Source organism: Lactuca sativa, chromosome 2 (genome assembly GCF_002870075.4).
Source record: "Lactuca sativa cultivar Salinas chromosome 2, Lsat_Salinas_v11, whole genome shotgun sequence".
NCBI classification, from domain to species: Eukaryota; Viridiplantae; Streptophyta; class Magnoliopsida; order Asterales; family Asteraceae; genus Lactuca; species Lactuca sativa.
In genome coordinates, this window is record NC_056624.2 from 65,419,690 (window position 1) to 65,435,077 (window position 15,388).

The 15,388-nt window shown below is 35.7% G+C and overlaps 1 long non-coding RNA gene across 5 annotated transcripts; it reads right to left on the minus strand.

The window, feature by feature from the left end:
* Positions 1 to 12,416: 12,416 nt before the first annotated feature.
* Positions 12,417 to 14,815, minus strand: LOC111888927 (uncharacterized). Of its 5 annotated transcripts, XR_002849358.3 has the most exons (7): positions 14,426 to 14,814; positions 13,904 to 14,298; positions 13,655 to 13,763; positions 13,368 to 13,562; positions 13,192 to 13,292; positions 12,818 to 12,875; positions 12,417 to 12,723 (listed from the first exon to the last, which is right to left on the minus strand). It is a non-coding gene; the product is annotated as an uncharacterized LOC111888927 (long non-coding RNA). The 5 variants fall into 5 exon arrangements; XR_006187952.2 differs by having other exon boundaries at positions 13,655 to 14,069; positions 14,196 to 14,815; XR_006187951.2 differs by having other exon boundaries at positions 13,655 to 13,807; positions 13,904 to 14,814.
* Between the last annotated feature and the right edge of the window lie 573 nt (positions 14,816 to 15,388).

Consider the following 15,388-nt stretch of genomic DNA (forward strand, 5'->3'; position numbering starts at 1 on the left):
AATTGAACATAACTTCAATGATTCTCTTTTCACAGTCCCAAATCCTTACTGCAAATGCAAGAATTCCAAATTCATGCCATTTTCTGAAATCTGTTAGATTCTAAACTTATATGCATTGATCCTCTTGTAATGATTATGCACAAATTCACAAAGACTTGGCAACAATCATTACAGAGTATTCCAAAGGAGATCAACTCCTTGGAAACATCCTTCTTGCATTAAGTTTCCTTAATCTTACACATATTGAAAATTCTAACTTTGAAACATTTCCAGATTCCATTTTGACTATCACTTCTGAACAAGAGTTGCCTCCTTACAGATTATGTCAATATGGTCCTTCCAGAATTATCACTATACTTCCAAATGTCCTTGAGCAACCAATCTTTGGTAAACCTTAGATTGTCCTCGACAATTGTTTAATCCTTTTAGTCATATCCAGTTCTAAACCTTTTCCCTTCTTAATGCCCCAGGCATCTGGAAAATTTTAGAATGGATGAATATAGCACATGTAATCGACCCTATATCCGAAGCATATGGCACACGATTCATGATGTCTCACATAAAGACTAAACCAGTCTTTTGCTATAACATTTCCATTTCTATTTGCCAAGTTCTCATATTTCAGATTATGAAAAAGGATGCCGTAATCATAATCGAATTTTAGAACGCAAATAATGGACCCATATACAGAATTTCCTTATGTTGAGCCATTCCAACATGAAATTCATATATATATCCTTGACTAAATGATTAAAACCTCACGATCTAAGCTTATAGATTTGAGATGAAGTATAATTTCCTCTCCCTTAATTATAGCAAAACAACTCTTTCCCAATTGAAACCTTTTGTTTTCTATAATTAACATTGCTAACTTGCAATACTTATCATAATTATCATGCTCCCACTAACATGATGATTATTAGCATAACACTTATGCTCCCACTAGCTTTGACATATACTCAGAAAGCTCGACTTCTAGAAATCAATACTTTATTGACTTTCTTACCAAAGTTCAGATTTCTGATACTAGATTGCTTTGATAAAACTTTATCAAAAACATACACCTTTCCTTAGATAGCACACTTGTGTGTCTAAACAATTATGAAGAGGGATGCCGTAATCATAATGGTTAGACCTTTTTGCCACTTCTCACAAGTCCAGGTTAGTGTGCCGGTAAACCACACACGCTCCACTAACGACTTTGAGAATGCAAATGTCACAATTGCTATCTAGCTAAAATCTACTTAGTGAAAGTGTTTCCTCACCATCATTTTCATGAATCGGAAAGAAACCTTATGACACTTAGCTTTACTGGTGTATGTGTTCTTATCCATGTGAATTGTCAAAACCATAGTCACAAGACAAGGATAATGACAAATCCAAACTCATATGGACTGAACTCAATCTTAACTTCTTGCCACCTGGCAGCTCAAGGGCCTGCCATTGCTTCCAAGTTATTGTGCAACTAATTGAGAGCTCTAAGAACTCATATGCAAGGCCAACTTTAACTGGAATGGGCACAGAATATGTCAACACGATAGGTTATAAACCTCAAGTCGTGTGCTAGTCAAGAACTTCAGGTTCTATTCTTGATTAGTTCTTGAGACTTTCAAGACCTTTAAGACTCCCACTGTCCTCTTGACCTATAAGACTCCCTTGTCAAACATCCAAGAGATAGTGCTGATTCTAATCAAGACAAACACTTCACACAATTGGCCTAAGTTGGTCTTTGTTTTATCCAAAACATCACAACTTACCAATTTCAAATGTACAAGAGTAGAAAACTTTTACTCTTACATTTGACAAGTGTTTTAAAACCTTCTTTAAGACATGTCACTCAAATTAAAATCTTGGAGTATGACTCTAAGACTTGTAGTATGACTCATCTTCTTGATTTAACCATTTCAACCATTCAAGTTCCTCTTCTTAGTCATAAGAATGCACTAAGATTTCCTTAGAGAACTAATTGTGCTATGGTTTCTTAATTATTAAGATGATCACAACACTGATACTAAAGTACTCTCCCATCTTTTCAAATTTGAGAAACTTTTATCCTTCTGCCTAGTTTGATTCTTGTTATTCGCTCTGCCTTACATTGGAACCTTTTTCCAATGTCTCAGAGTTATACTTAAACTTGTAAGTATAATCATATTTACTGAGCTTTAGTAAACTATGACGAATAGTCTTATCAAACTTTTGTGGTCGACTTGACCGGTGCACAAGAATGTGTACTCGATCCCTTAGTCCTTTACTTGACTCACACATCCATGTGAGCAAGTAATTAGTCTTAATTTCCCAATACTTGAAGGTTCTCATTCATCATGCTATACAACTTGCATGATTCCAAGTTCCGGTCCAATTGAAACTTGGGTGATGAGAATCTTTCCTTATTTGGTAAATCTAGACATTACCACAAATGAAAGAATCAATTTCATATTTCCACTCTTGCTATTAATGGAATCATATAAGCAACAATTTTTCCTCAAATGCCATTGTAAGGATATTTTAAAATAAATAAAATCAAAAATTTTCCTTTTATTTTAAAACTTTGCGGAAAAACTTGTCCTTACAATTCATATGAAAACTTGTTGTTATCTATTCCTAAGCAATATCTCATAACTCCTGAGAAGTAGCTCAAGAATCCGATCTTCAAACTACGTGATAGAAACCCATCTATGCGATCAGATTCAGCATATTCTTTCTTTAAGTTTCTTCACTTTTCTTTGATTCTTAAAACATCACCATGTGACCCAGTCACATCATGTATCAAGAATCTCAGAATAGAAACTTAACAGAGTTAGATAGTGGACTTTACCTGAAGTAGAGTCAAACTTATTGACTTTAACATCCTTAGGTAAATTTGGCAGCTTCGCAACCAATGCCCCTTCCTTTGGCAATATAAACATATGGACCCTTTGATAATGGTACACGAGACTATCACAGACTTAGCTTTTCTCTTTACCATTTGGTCAACCGAGTTGACTATGGCCGATCCCTTTCCATTGGGAAGAGAATGCTTTACTAGATATCCAATGTCATTATTGTCAATGTCCATTAAGTTTTAGGAAGTTGATCTTAACAAATAGATAAGATCATTAAGGGTCTTGTCATAGTCTGTTTCATAGGTGTTCCAAAAGAACTCACTATATGACTTAGAAAGTAGTTGAACCACCAACTTTCTCAAGACTTTGACACCCAACTCTCCCGGCTTGTCAATATGTGACTACATCTCCAAGATGTGACCACACCTAGACCTTCACTTGCCAATAGGGTTCGAGTGACCTTAACCTTTTTAAGAACTTATGGGGTAGGGAGAATAATTGGAGGAGGTGAAAGAAGTATGATTTCCATGGAACATCATCTTCATTTAGGAAAGCTTGTTTCAAGAGATTTGGGAAGATCATAAATGTCTAAACCAGACATGTTTTGGGAGATATTCAAGATAGTTGATCTTAAAGTCCTTAATATGACACCCAATATGAAATATTAAGGCTAGGACCCAACAAACTATTTTATAACTTAGAAAAGGTATGTCGTAATCCAAGCTATAAAACAATTTGAAGGTAGGTGAATGACGATTCACCAATTTTCACCAAGATAAACGAAATGTATTATTAGGTTTTAATTGTTTTTGAAACTCCTAGATCTTTTGAGATTCATTGAACTGTTCAATGGCATGTTTCAATCTCGAGTGTGCCCTTCAAGTTTTGTGACTGGGATGCCGAGGATCACAAAACAAGGTGTGAAGTAACCATGCAAATTACTTGGTACCCTTAACTGTTTACCCCTCAATCGATGTGCCGGTTAACCACACACGCTCCATCGATACTATGATAAACATTAAGTTACCCTTTGCCTACCTAGTTAAATACGAGTTAGTGTGTCGGTTAACCACACAAGCTCCACTAACCGACTTAAACAAAGTGCAAAGTGTAATTTCATGGATTAGCACCTTATTCACATTTTCCTAAGTAACTAAGATTGGGTATTATTAAGAGTTTAGTTACTTAGTATTTATCATTAATACATTTAATGAAGGGAGAATTATAGTCCTGTCAAACCCGTTCGGCTAACGACCCTCCACCAGTCAAGCAAGCGGTGGGTGAGAGTGGACACCCATTAAGTTGCCATTTTATAGGCAACAACCTTATACCCACCTTATAGACCGGCTTCGTGAATGAGGCGTACTTGCGGTAAGACTGACTTTACTCTTATACATACATATATATATATATATACATATATATATATATATATATATATATATATATATATATGTATATATATATATATATATATATATATATTATTAACTTATAATATTATAAAGTATAAGGGTTGAATTTTAACTTTTAAAATTCTAAGGGCTAACTTGGAATTAAAGTATTCATAAGAGAAAACTTTTCAAATTCCAAAACTTGAGGGCAAGTTTTGAAACTATTCAAAACTAATTAATTCCATAACTTATGTGTTTAAAGTAGTTTTAATTAAAAAACTCTTCAAGTTCCATAACTTGAGGACAAGTTATGGAAGACTTTAAATTGTTTAAAGAATGTAACTTTTTCTTTATTTTGTAACTTATGGAATTAATTAAGGTTACATATTTTTTACTTAATCAAGTGACTCTTGAACCTCCATAACTTAAGGACAAGACTCTTCATTTTTTGTAACCATTGCCAACTTTATGAGTTTTAAGATTCATAAATGTGACTTTTAAGTTACATAAACACATTTTATGAACTTCTTTTAGATTAATTTGGATTAAAACCAACTAACAAATAATATTTTTCATCAATCTAAATTAACTCATAAAACAAGATAACACAAAAAAAAAACTTTTCATGTTCCATAACTTAAGAACAAGTTATGGAATTCTTTAAAACATTAAGATCAAGTTTTGTAACTCCATAAAAAACTTTGAATCAATTTTTTAAAACCTTTTCATATCCATAACTTATGGAGGTTTCAAAAAACCCTTTAGATCAACCTTTTAAAACTAATAAAATAATCATATCGTTTTAACTTTTACTAAATTTGACCAAATTCAGCTCATATAGCAAATGATTCAAATTTTACAAATAATTAGTTTTTCACAAAAACAAGAAATTATCTTAAAATTTGACAAACTTCATGTTTTTTTTTCTTCAACTTGGAAAAAAAATTCATTTGCATCAAATATAATAGAAAACAACCCATGGCTCTGATACCACTGTTGGGTTTTGAGCATTCTAACACTCCTAAGTGTACATGCAACCCTAAATACCTTGGATCTATGTTTTCTCTATTATACATGCAAATAAGAACATCCAATGTATTATCCTAATCTAGCATACAAAACCTTGTCTATAGCAAGATAGAATACATACCTCTTTAGTGTAGCTTGATGTCTTCAAGCTTTAAGAGCTTAGCCCCAATAGTGTGGAAGCCTCAAGTGGAATCACAAATCACCAAAACACCTTGGAAGACTTTAGAGAATATGATTACTTGGTTCTCTCTAGTGAAATTGGCTAGCCCTTCTTAGTGTATCCACACTAGTGCCCATTTCACCAACCAAAGACATCTTTATATAGTGTGGAGGATTAGGGTTAAACCCTAATACCCATGACCTTTCATTTCCTAGGATCCATGGGTTAAACACTCCATGGACTATCCATGAAAGCTTAGCCCAACCTAAATGAACTTGGCCCATTCCATATATATAAGAGTCCATATTTAATTAGTTCCTTTTGATCACTTAATTAATTATAAATTAATTCTTGATCAATACTAATTAAATAATATGATTCCATATTAATATATTAGAACTTATAATATATTAATATTAATCATAAACATACTATTCTCAAAAGATTATCCATATAAATTGTGTCGGTGAAGTGCAACCCAAATGGACCATGCCGGGTCGGGTCAAGTACATACCAAATATAGTTATGGACTTAGACATTAATCCAACATGTGGACCCGTCCAAAATCAAGGTGATAGAGAATTGGTCAGCACCGAAGACACCCACAGAAATTCGTCAATTCTTGGGTCTCGTTGGCTACTATCGCAGGTTCATTCAGAATTTTTCCAGAATCGCCAAACCCCTAACCACTCTGACACAGAAAGGTGTACCCTTTTGTTGGAGTGAAGAGCAAGAAACAGCATTTCAAACGTTAAAGCGAGCTTTGTGCAGCGCGCCTATCCTGTCCCTGCCCGAAGGGACAGAGGATTTCGTTGTCTTCTGTGATGCGACTAATCAGGGTTTAGGCTGTGTGCTTATGCAGAGAGGAAAAGTTATCGCTTATGCCTCTAGACAGCTGAAGGCACACGAAGTTAACTATACGACTCACGACCTAGAGCTAGGAGCAGTGGTCTTCGCACTGAAAATTTGGAGACATTATCTCTACGGGACCAAGTGCACGATCTTCACTGACCATAAGAGCCTGCAGCACATCTTCAATCAGAAAGACTTAAACATGAGGCAACGGCGATGGGTAGAGCTGCTCAGTGACTATGAGTGCGAAATCCGCTACCATCCCGGCAAGGCCAATGTGGTGGCAGATGCCCTTAGCCGAAAGGAAAGTTCAAGCGGCAAGGTGAAGACACTGACAATGACTATCCATTCCCACTTATCCATGCAAATCCGAGAAGCCCAGTTAGAAGCCCTCAAACCATAAAACATGTCGAACGAATCCTTGAGAGGAATGGATAAGAATCTTGATATCAGAGGTGACGGAGTCTATTGTTTCATGAATCGGATCTGGACCCCAAAGTTCGGAGGATTCAGGGAGGTTGTTATGAATGAAGCACACAAGACTAGATACTCTGTGCACCCGGGTTCGGACAAGATGTACCTGGATCTCAAGAAGAAATATTGGTGGCCAAACATGAAAGCCGAGATCGCTACCTTCATGGGCAAGTGTTTGACTTGCGCCAAGGTAAAAGTCGAGTACCAGAAACCCTCGGGTCTGCTCCAGCAGCCCGAGATACCTGAATGGAAATGGGAGATGATTACCATGGATTTCATCACCAAGTTACCCAAATCTCCGAGTGGGTACGATACCATTTAGGTAATTGTCGATCGTTTGACAAAATCCGCTCACTTCCTTCCGATCAAAGAATCCTTCAAGATGGAAAGACTCACGCGAGTCTACATCCAAGAGATAGTCCGACTGCACGGTGTGCCTGTGTCCATTATCTCCGACCGAGATAGCAGATTTACCTCAAGGTTCTGGCAGTCCCTTCAGAAAGCTCTTGGAACTCAGCTGGATATGAGTACAGCTTATCATCCTCAGACAGACGGACAGAGTGAGAGAACTATCCAGACCCTTGAAGACATGTTGAGAGCATGTGTCATCGATTTCGGAAAGTCGTGGGACATCCATTTACCCTTGATCGAGTTCTCATATAATAACAGCTACCACACCAGCATCAAGGCTACACCGTTTGAAGCCCTTTACGGTTGTAAGTGCAGATCCCCTTTGTGTTGGGCCGAGGTACGGGACACGCAGCTAGCCAAGAGCCGAGTCCCCGATAATGCTCTCACTGGTCCTGAAATCATCCGTGAAACCATCGAGAAAATCATCCAAATCCGAGATCGACTGAAATCTTCACGAGACCGACAGAAGAGTTACGCCGATAAACGACGGATACCTCTGGAATTCCAGGTTGGAGATCGTGTCCTATTGAAGGTCTCGCCCTGGAAGGGTATGATACGCTTTGGAAAGCGCGGAAAACTTAACCCGAGGTACATAGGACCCTTCGAGATTCTCACTAGGATCGGTCCTGTAGCCTATAAACTCCGATTACCCCAAGAGCTTAGCAACATCCATCCTGTATTCCACGTCTCGAATCTTAAGAAGTGCCTATCTGATGAAACCCTTGTAATTCCTCTTGTTGAGATCAAGATCAACGAGAACCTGAACTTTGTGGAAGAACCAATCGAAATCATGGATCGAGAGATCAAACGTACGAAACAAAGCCGCATCCCGATAGTGAAGGTTCGCTGGAATGCCAAGCGGGGACCCGAATTCACTTGGAAGCGCGAAGACTCGATGAAACAGAAATACTTGCATCTCTTTCCAAATCCATGATTTGTATCTTAATTTTGAATTTCGGGATGAAATTTTCTCTAACGGGGGGATAATGTGACAACCCGTACTTTATTCCGTCACTGTAACCCGTTCCCATTAATAAAATCGTTTGTATTTCCAATTTTTCCGTTAACTTTTGGGTTAAGTTAATTAAATTGAGACATTTGTTATGACCTCGTGAGTGTCCAAACCCATTAGAAACGCATAAAAATACCCTTGTTATTTATTTGGAAAAATTTTAGTTACGACTAAGTCGTAATTACGACAATTAATTCGGGTACGACCATAAGCCTCGTTTAACGTCGGTATCGGGTAGATTTCCTCCGGGCCATAAACCCAACCCCTATATAAGGGATTGAGTGACCACATTTTGAAGCTTTTTCACTCTCTTAAAACACTTTCTCTCACTACTCTCTCTCTAAAACTCGAGTTTGATCCAAAAACACCCCTTTCAAGCTTCAAATTGGTAAGTAATCTATCCTAACTTGTTTCTAAGCTTGTTTATCATGCAAATTCGTGTTTAAACCATCCAAATGCATAAAAAACAAGTGTTTACGGTTTGGTAACACCTCCGAAAACCGTGAACTCCCTTAAAATGGGGTTTTGAAGCCCTAAAACTCTTCTGAATCACTTCTAGAGCTTAGTTATGACCTTTGGACTTGCAGGAATGGACTTAGAACACCAAAATCTTACCATTTGAGGAGTAAGCATGAATTTATGGCCCAAGAACATGCTTGGACCGTAAACCCTCATTCATAGACCATAAACACCTTTTAAGGTGCTAAATTGCCCCTTAAACACCTCCAAAAGCTTCCATGAGCTTCCATGAGTGCCTAGAACCTTATATTCCTTCATGAGATGCACCAAAACACACAAAAATGAGTCACACTTGAGTTTATGGCCCAAGAACATTCTTGGACCGTAAACACCCTTTCTTAGACCATAAACACCTCCAAAGGGTGTTAAAGTGCCCCTAACACCTTGTATGACTTAGAGTTGGACCTAGAACTTTGTATGCTTAACCTACAACCATCAAAACACATGATTCATGGACAAACATGACTTTACGACCGTAAAATCATGTGTTTAAGGTAGTAAACTCACCAAGAACACCTTCATAGACCGTAAACTCCTTTTCCAAGGTCAATTCAAGTCCCGATCACTTCCTAAGCCATGGAATCAACTCTAGAACCTTCCCTTGTGCATTCTGAGACCATTTAGCATCCAAGAACACACCACCCATGAGTTTACGGTCGTAAACTCATGGGGATATGGTCTTAGGGCCGTAATCTCCATTAGGAGTTTACTCTTGAAGAGAAAACTCCATATTTAGGCCATACACCCCCTTAGATGCTACCCGGATCACTCCTAACACTTGAAATGAAGTGTTTTTGTGCCTCGGAGTGTATATTCTTATCTAATTAGTAGTTCAAAGTCTAATTAGATACAATTATGTATCTCTTCATATTACATAGGAACCTCGCGTGTAATCAAGCCCCGAACTGACACTTAGCATCCTAGCCGACACATTTCTCGTCTGGTGAGTTCATACCCCTACACCTTTTTCTGTGTTTTCAATGTTTTCGGGGGGGGGGGGGGGGGGGGGAATACAAGAAAAAGTACAAGGATATCTTGTACTCAAACTTATTATTTCATTGGAAATGTTTCATATTTCGTATGCTTTTAACACCAAAAACCGTATTAACCAATCGTTTAACTTGCAGAGTTAGTTTTCAAATTGTTTGTGAAGCTTGTTATAAAATGTCATATCTTATATTTCACAAATAATTTTTCGATGTCATTACTATTAAAAGAATTAACTTAGTACTTTTGATTTCGTCCTCGGTAACACTCCACAGAGATACGCGGGTGGAGGACCACCTTTTGTAACAGGATTTTCGCATTATTACTTGTAAATTTGTTATTCTTAAAAATTGGAGACACGTCCTCTGAAACACTCCACAGAGATACGCGAGTGGAGGACTGCCCCTATAACCAGAATCTCCTGCAGGGAGAACGTGACTTGAGTGTATAGATCTATACGGGGCTGACTACCCCGCACGTGGCTGCTAGCTACAGTCGGACCGAAAGGTCCATGGGTGACAAAATTCATAAAATGATATTGGACTTCTTATTGTCATATCTAGTCTATCGTATGGTTATGGAACTCGCAATTTGGATAACAGAGATTTACTTGTTAATAATAATGAGCCTAGTAATTGGTTTATTTCCTATTTATTAGTTTTATATACGTGTTAAAACTAATGCACTTTACAAGGATAACTAGGCTTTCAGAATACTTCTCGTAACACTACAAGTATGGTAGATACTTATACATTTCATTCCGGATCGATAACCAACCACAAACTTTTAGGAAACTAAGGGTTTTTCCTGGGATAACTGAACTGTTCATAACCAGATTGCATAACAAATGGATAACTAAACTTTACTTATAAGAAAATATGGTATTTTTTTGGATAACACTTTTTCAGAAAACCAAAGGAAACTTGTTCATTTTCAGAAACAAAACGCTTATGAACTCACCAGCTTTATGCTGATATTTTTAAAACTGCTTGTATTCTCAGGTCAACATTAGACAGGTACCCCACGACCTTTTGGAGAAGATGGAGCGTATAGAAATCCCGTCTTTACTTTTGTTCATTTTGGATGTATATATCTATAAAACATGTATTACCTTACTTCAAAACAAATGTAATGATTCTATGTAATGTAATGTTTCGTGTTTACTATGCTTACTATGTACATTGGTTGTGATACTTAACATGACGTCCTCTGCCCCGGAACGTTTCCGCCATCGGTTTCGGGGTGTGACACATTCTAAAAGAGTAATGTAGTCCGTTTCAATTTTGTGGTCCGTTCTCCAAGCATCAACTTCTGTGATTCCAATAGAATTGGAATTTGTGACTCCATTCCCACAGAATCAGAATTCGTCACCATCTATAGCAGTGCAAAGAAGGGATAAAAGTGGTAAAAATCTGAGAAATTTGAAAAGAATTTCGGATATTGGGTAAAATCCGTGAAGATCGGAAAGTCGTGGGGGCTAAAAATGAAAATATAACCCATATTCTTCAATTTGACGTTGAAAGTGTGAAAAGAGGGTTAAATATGTGAAATCTGTAAACATTTGAGGACTGGAATAGTTAAAACGCTGAAGTTGCAGGGACCAAGAATGTAACATCAGTCATCTTCTTCATACGAACAAAAAAGAACATGCTTTTTACTCCTAAAAGTCAATCATATTTCCGTTTACAATCCTCCGATCTATTTTCTGAAAATGACGAAATTGATTACCGACAATTCTAGTTTCCATCTCGACTGTGTTGTGCAAATCTGACAATTCTAGTTCCCACAGCCTTTCGATCTTTCCATAAATCAGAAATCAAAATCGAATTCCCGTTCAAATCAAACACCTCTACTTTCTCCAACAAACTGCCCGTTTCTTCGCTGATTCCAATCGAAGTTTCAGCAGTTCGTGCGCCATTAATCTGCCAAATTACATTACTTGTGGATTAGTGTGTGTATTACGATGGAGAAGAATAAAACTTGTCGGTGGAGCTGGAGACGGCGGCGAGTATGTGGTGAAGAAGCAATTGTTGAGAGGGTAATCGCCATGTTCGGTGGTGTGTATGAGATTTAAAGACAGACATTGCACCCTTACGCTATGCTCGGATAACACGACCCATTTCTAAATTAAACGGATATTAACTGATATTCCTAAATTAAAGGGATATTAATTGATTTATATATTTACCATAATTAATTAAATGGAAGAATACATATTTATCCTTTTGAAATGATTGACCTACATTGATGCATACAATAACACAATACTTACTTAAACATTTGAACATATATATATATATATATATATATATATATATATATATATATATATATATATATATATATATATATACTAGCTGTTTACCCGCGCAAAGCGGCGACGGGAGCTTCATTTGACAATTAGTTTCTTTTGGTGATTATTTCTATTTGGAAACATGACAGACTTCAAGGATCACAAAACAAATACATATTTTTAGCAGTCGGTTTTGCGGCAACGAATTGTTTCTTTTCGCCAAATAGTTTCTTTTGACAATTATATTTGTTTAAACGATTTATGTCTATACAGAAACATGTCATCTTTTAAAGAACATTCAATGTATTGGAATTCGGTTGCATCCCATTAAAGCCGCATATGTTGTTGGTTATCCTAAATTGGGACGTTGTTATAAAATTCTTAGGGTTTTAAATGAAAAGGAATAACAAAAAAAAAAAGATTAAAATAAAGTGCAATATGCACATATTACAGGTTGAGTCTGTTGTTTAATGAATATGTAGAAGCCAAAAACTTCGTTTTAATTATTAATACATGATAGTTTAACATTAAAGAAAAAACTACAAATTTTTGCTAAATGAGCCGAGTCTTGATAACGCACGTACACAAATCACAATTGTGCATTACATTAAGCCTTATCCATAAAAAAAACAATAAAAATTAGTTAATATGGCAAGACATAATCAAAATATGGTTGCACTAAAAATCGATATTTTGGCAACTTTCAGTAGTGGCTATAACCGATGTGTCTGATTTCTCTGTGGTGGCTATAACTTACGTGTCTGATTTCTCTGCACGTTATTTTCATCACATAAAATAAAAATGATATTTCTCCATCAGAAATAAAATTAATCAAACATAGAAAGAACAAAAGACAAAAATAACCTTAGATGTTAAAAGGTTCATCTTCTTAAGTTCCATCTTTTGTTGGTACCACACATTTCTGCCAAAAATAATATAATTTGTTTTAATACTACATTTTGGAAACTATACGAATTTACACCAGCAACACATGCATCTATTTTGTTGTTATTAATATTAATAAAACAATTTCTTGGTTATCAAAATACTGAAAATCACAAGGTATGTTGTTATTTATGGAAACTAAATTAATAATTTTAAAGAAACAACTTCACAACTTGTGTCATCCCCGAGATGTTATGTGAAGTCCAAAAATGAAACATCATTTGTCATCATGTAATAGAACAGAAATGAAAACTTCAAATAAGAAACATGAACTTGCCTTTTTTAGAAGCTACCTGCTTAGTCTTTTACTGAAACACTAAATCTACTCAAAATAGTTGGCTGCCTTCCAAGTCCTCAAAATACATCACTTGTGGCAGCCTATCAGTCTTCTCGGCTGTACATTTTAAACACAAAGATTTAGAAAATATTCGATCCAAAAAATAAACTTAAGAGTAGATTATTTATTTACCTGTTTGTTTGATGTAGAATCCCAGAGCTGGACATCATAAATGTTTAAGCCCACAGAGATGCGGTGTCCACCAGGTGCCCAATTGACACTTGTGACAGGTCACAGGTCCAACCTCATCTACTACAGTAACGAGTTCTGATGTATACCATCAGTAGCATTATTAGCATCAGGAGCATCCAATGTTCTTTAGGAAGTCTATACACCAAAAAAACCATATGATTTAGTTCCTGAACCAGAAACTGGATTTATAAAGAACCAACGGATCTTGCAGAGGAAGGAAAACCGACCTAGGGAATGTAACTTCGAGCTTTTGCATGTTTTGACTATTAAACGGAAGAGCAGTCAGTAGGAATTGTGTCCATTGGAGTTGGATACTTGTTCGTGAAAGCTAGAATTCTTGTTATGTTTATGTTAAATCAAACAAAACCTTATTCAAAAAACTTGATTCGCCTCCGGTAACAAAATTCATCAAAGATGTAAATGAGCTATTGGAATATAATCAAAAAAAAGTCATCAAAGAACAGAGGAGCAATTACATTTTCACGAGAATTGTTTCTTTGAATGAATTGCTCCTGAAGTGAACATCGTGATTGTGACTTGTAGCTAATTTACGTATAGATCCTGCATCTGTAACAAAGATAGAGAAATTAGATAATCCTGCAAAAAAACTTACTTCCTGATGCTCGATTCCTGCAAAAGCACCTGAATAAAACATCAAACCCCCTTAAGTATCTAATTAATTCAAAAATAAAATGAAATCCAATTTAAAATTTGAGGTTTTAAATTAAAAACGATCAATAAATCAAACCATAATTTGTATCAACTTACCGCTTCATTTGTATTGATAGAATAAATAAATCAAACCATAATTTGTATCAATTTTCTTCGTCATAGCAGCCTTGCGATTTCCCAAATTCTTCATCTACTATATCTTTTCAGAAGTGTTTCAAAATGAAGAACAATAAGTAAAACCAACATACTTTCACATGCCTGATGTTATTAGTGAAAAGGAATGAGATCTATGTACATAAGAGACAACAAGGAAATTGACATAAAACCTTCGAGTTCCGACATCGTGGTGTTTGTGTGCAGGTTGTGCGATGGTGGTTGGGATAAAAGGAATCATAGAATGGGGAAGACTATTTTCGCCACTAAAACATCCACTGGAGTTCTGACAGTGGCTGATTTATGAGATGAGTTCTAGGGTTTTGATGGTGGCTGATAGCGATGGAACTGGAGAGCATCTGAAGCAGATGATGGATAATCATTTGGGTTACGAATGCCTACCATGATCAATCATGAAATTGGTTTAACTTTGTTGCTGGATAAATGCCGAGATTGGTGTATCTAGAATTCAAATCAAACGTGATAAAGTAAATAAGCGATATATCGAGGATTTAAAAGAGGGCTAGGTCAAAGTGAAATAAGGAAACCTACGGCATGAATTAAATAAAAAAACCTATGCATCGAGTGATTTATTTTCTGTTTAAACATTTAGACGATTTAAATTATAAAATTATTATATTATAGGTTTGAACATTTGTACGTTCAAACCTATAATATATATATATATATATATATATATATATATATATATATATATATATATATATATATATATATTTCTTGTACTTTGAGCTTAAACATTTGGACGTCTTAAATATATATATATATATATATATATATATATATATATATATATATATATATATGGGAAAAGTGAATATACCCTTAAGGGTATATAAGCTTAGGTACCCAAACCCACCATAATACAATGTTTTGTTTCATATATTCATTATAATGTTCTTAAACTTCAACCCCTAACTTGATTTACGTTCAACATTTCCAATATTTCTCCATTATCTTCCTCTTACATTACATCTTTTTGTCGAACATTACTAGGCTATATATATTATAGTTAAAAATGAAAATTATGTAAGAGGACAATAAATGTGAAATTTATAAATATCTTCGAAGTAAATCAAGTTAGAAGTTGAATTATAAGAACATTGAACAATTAC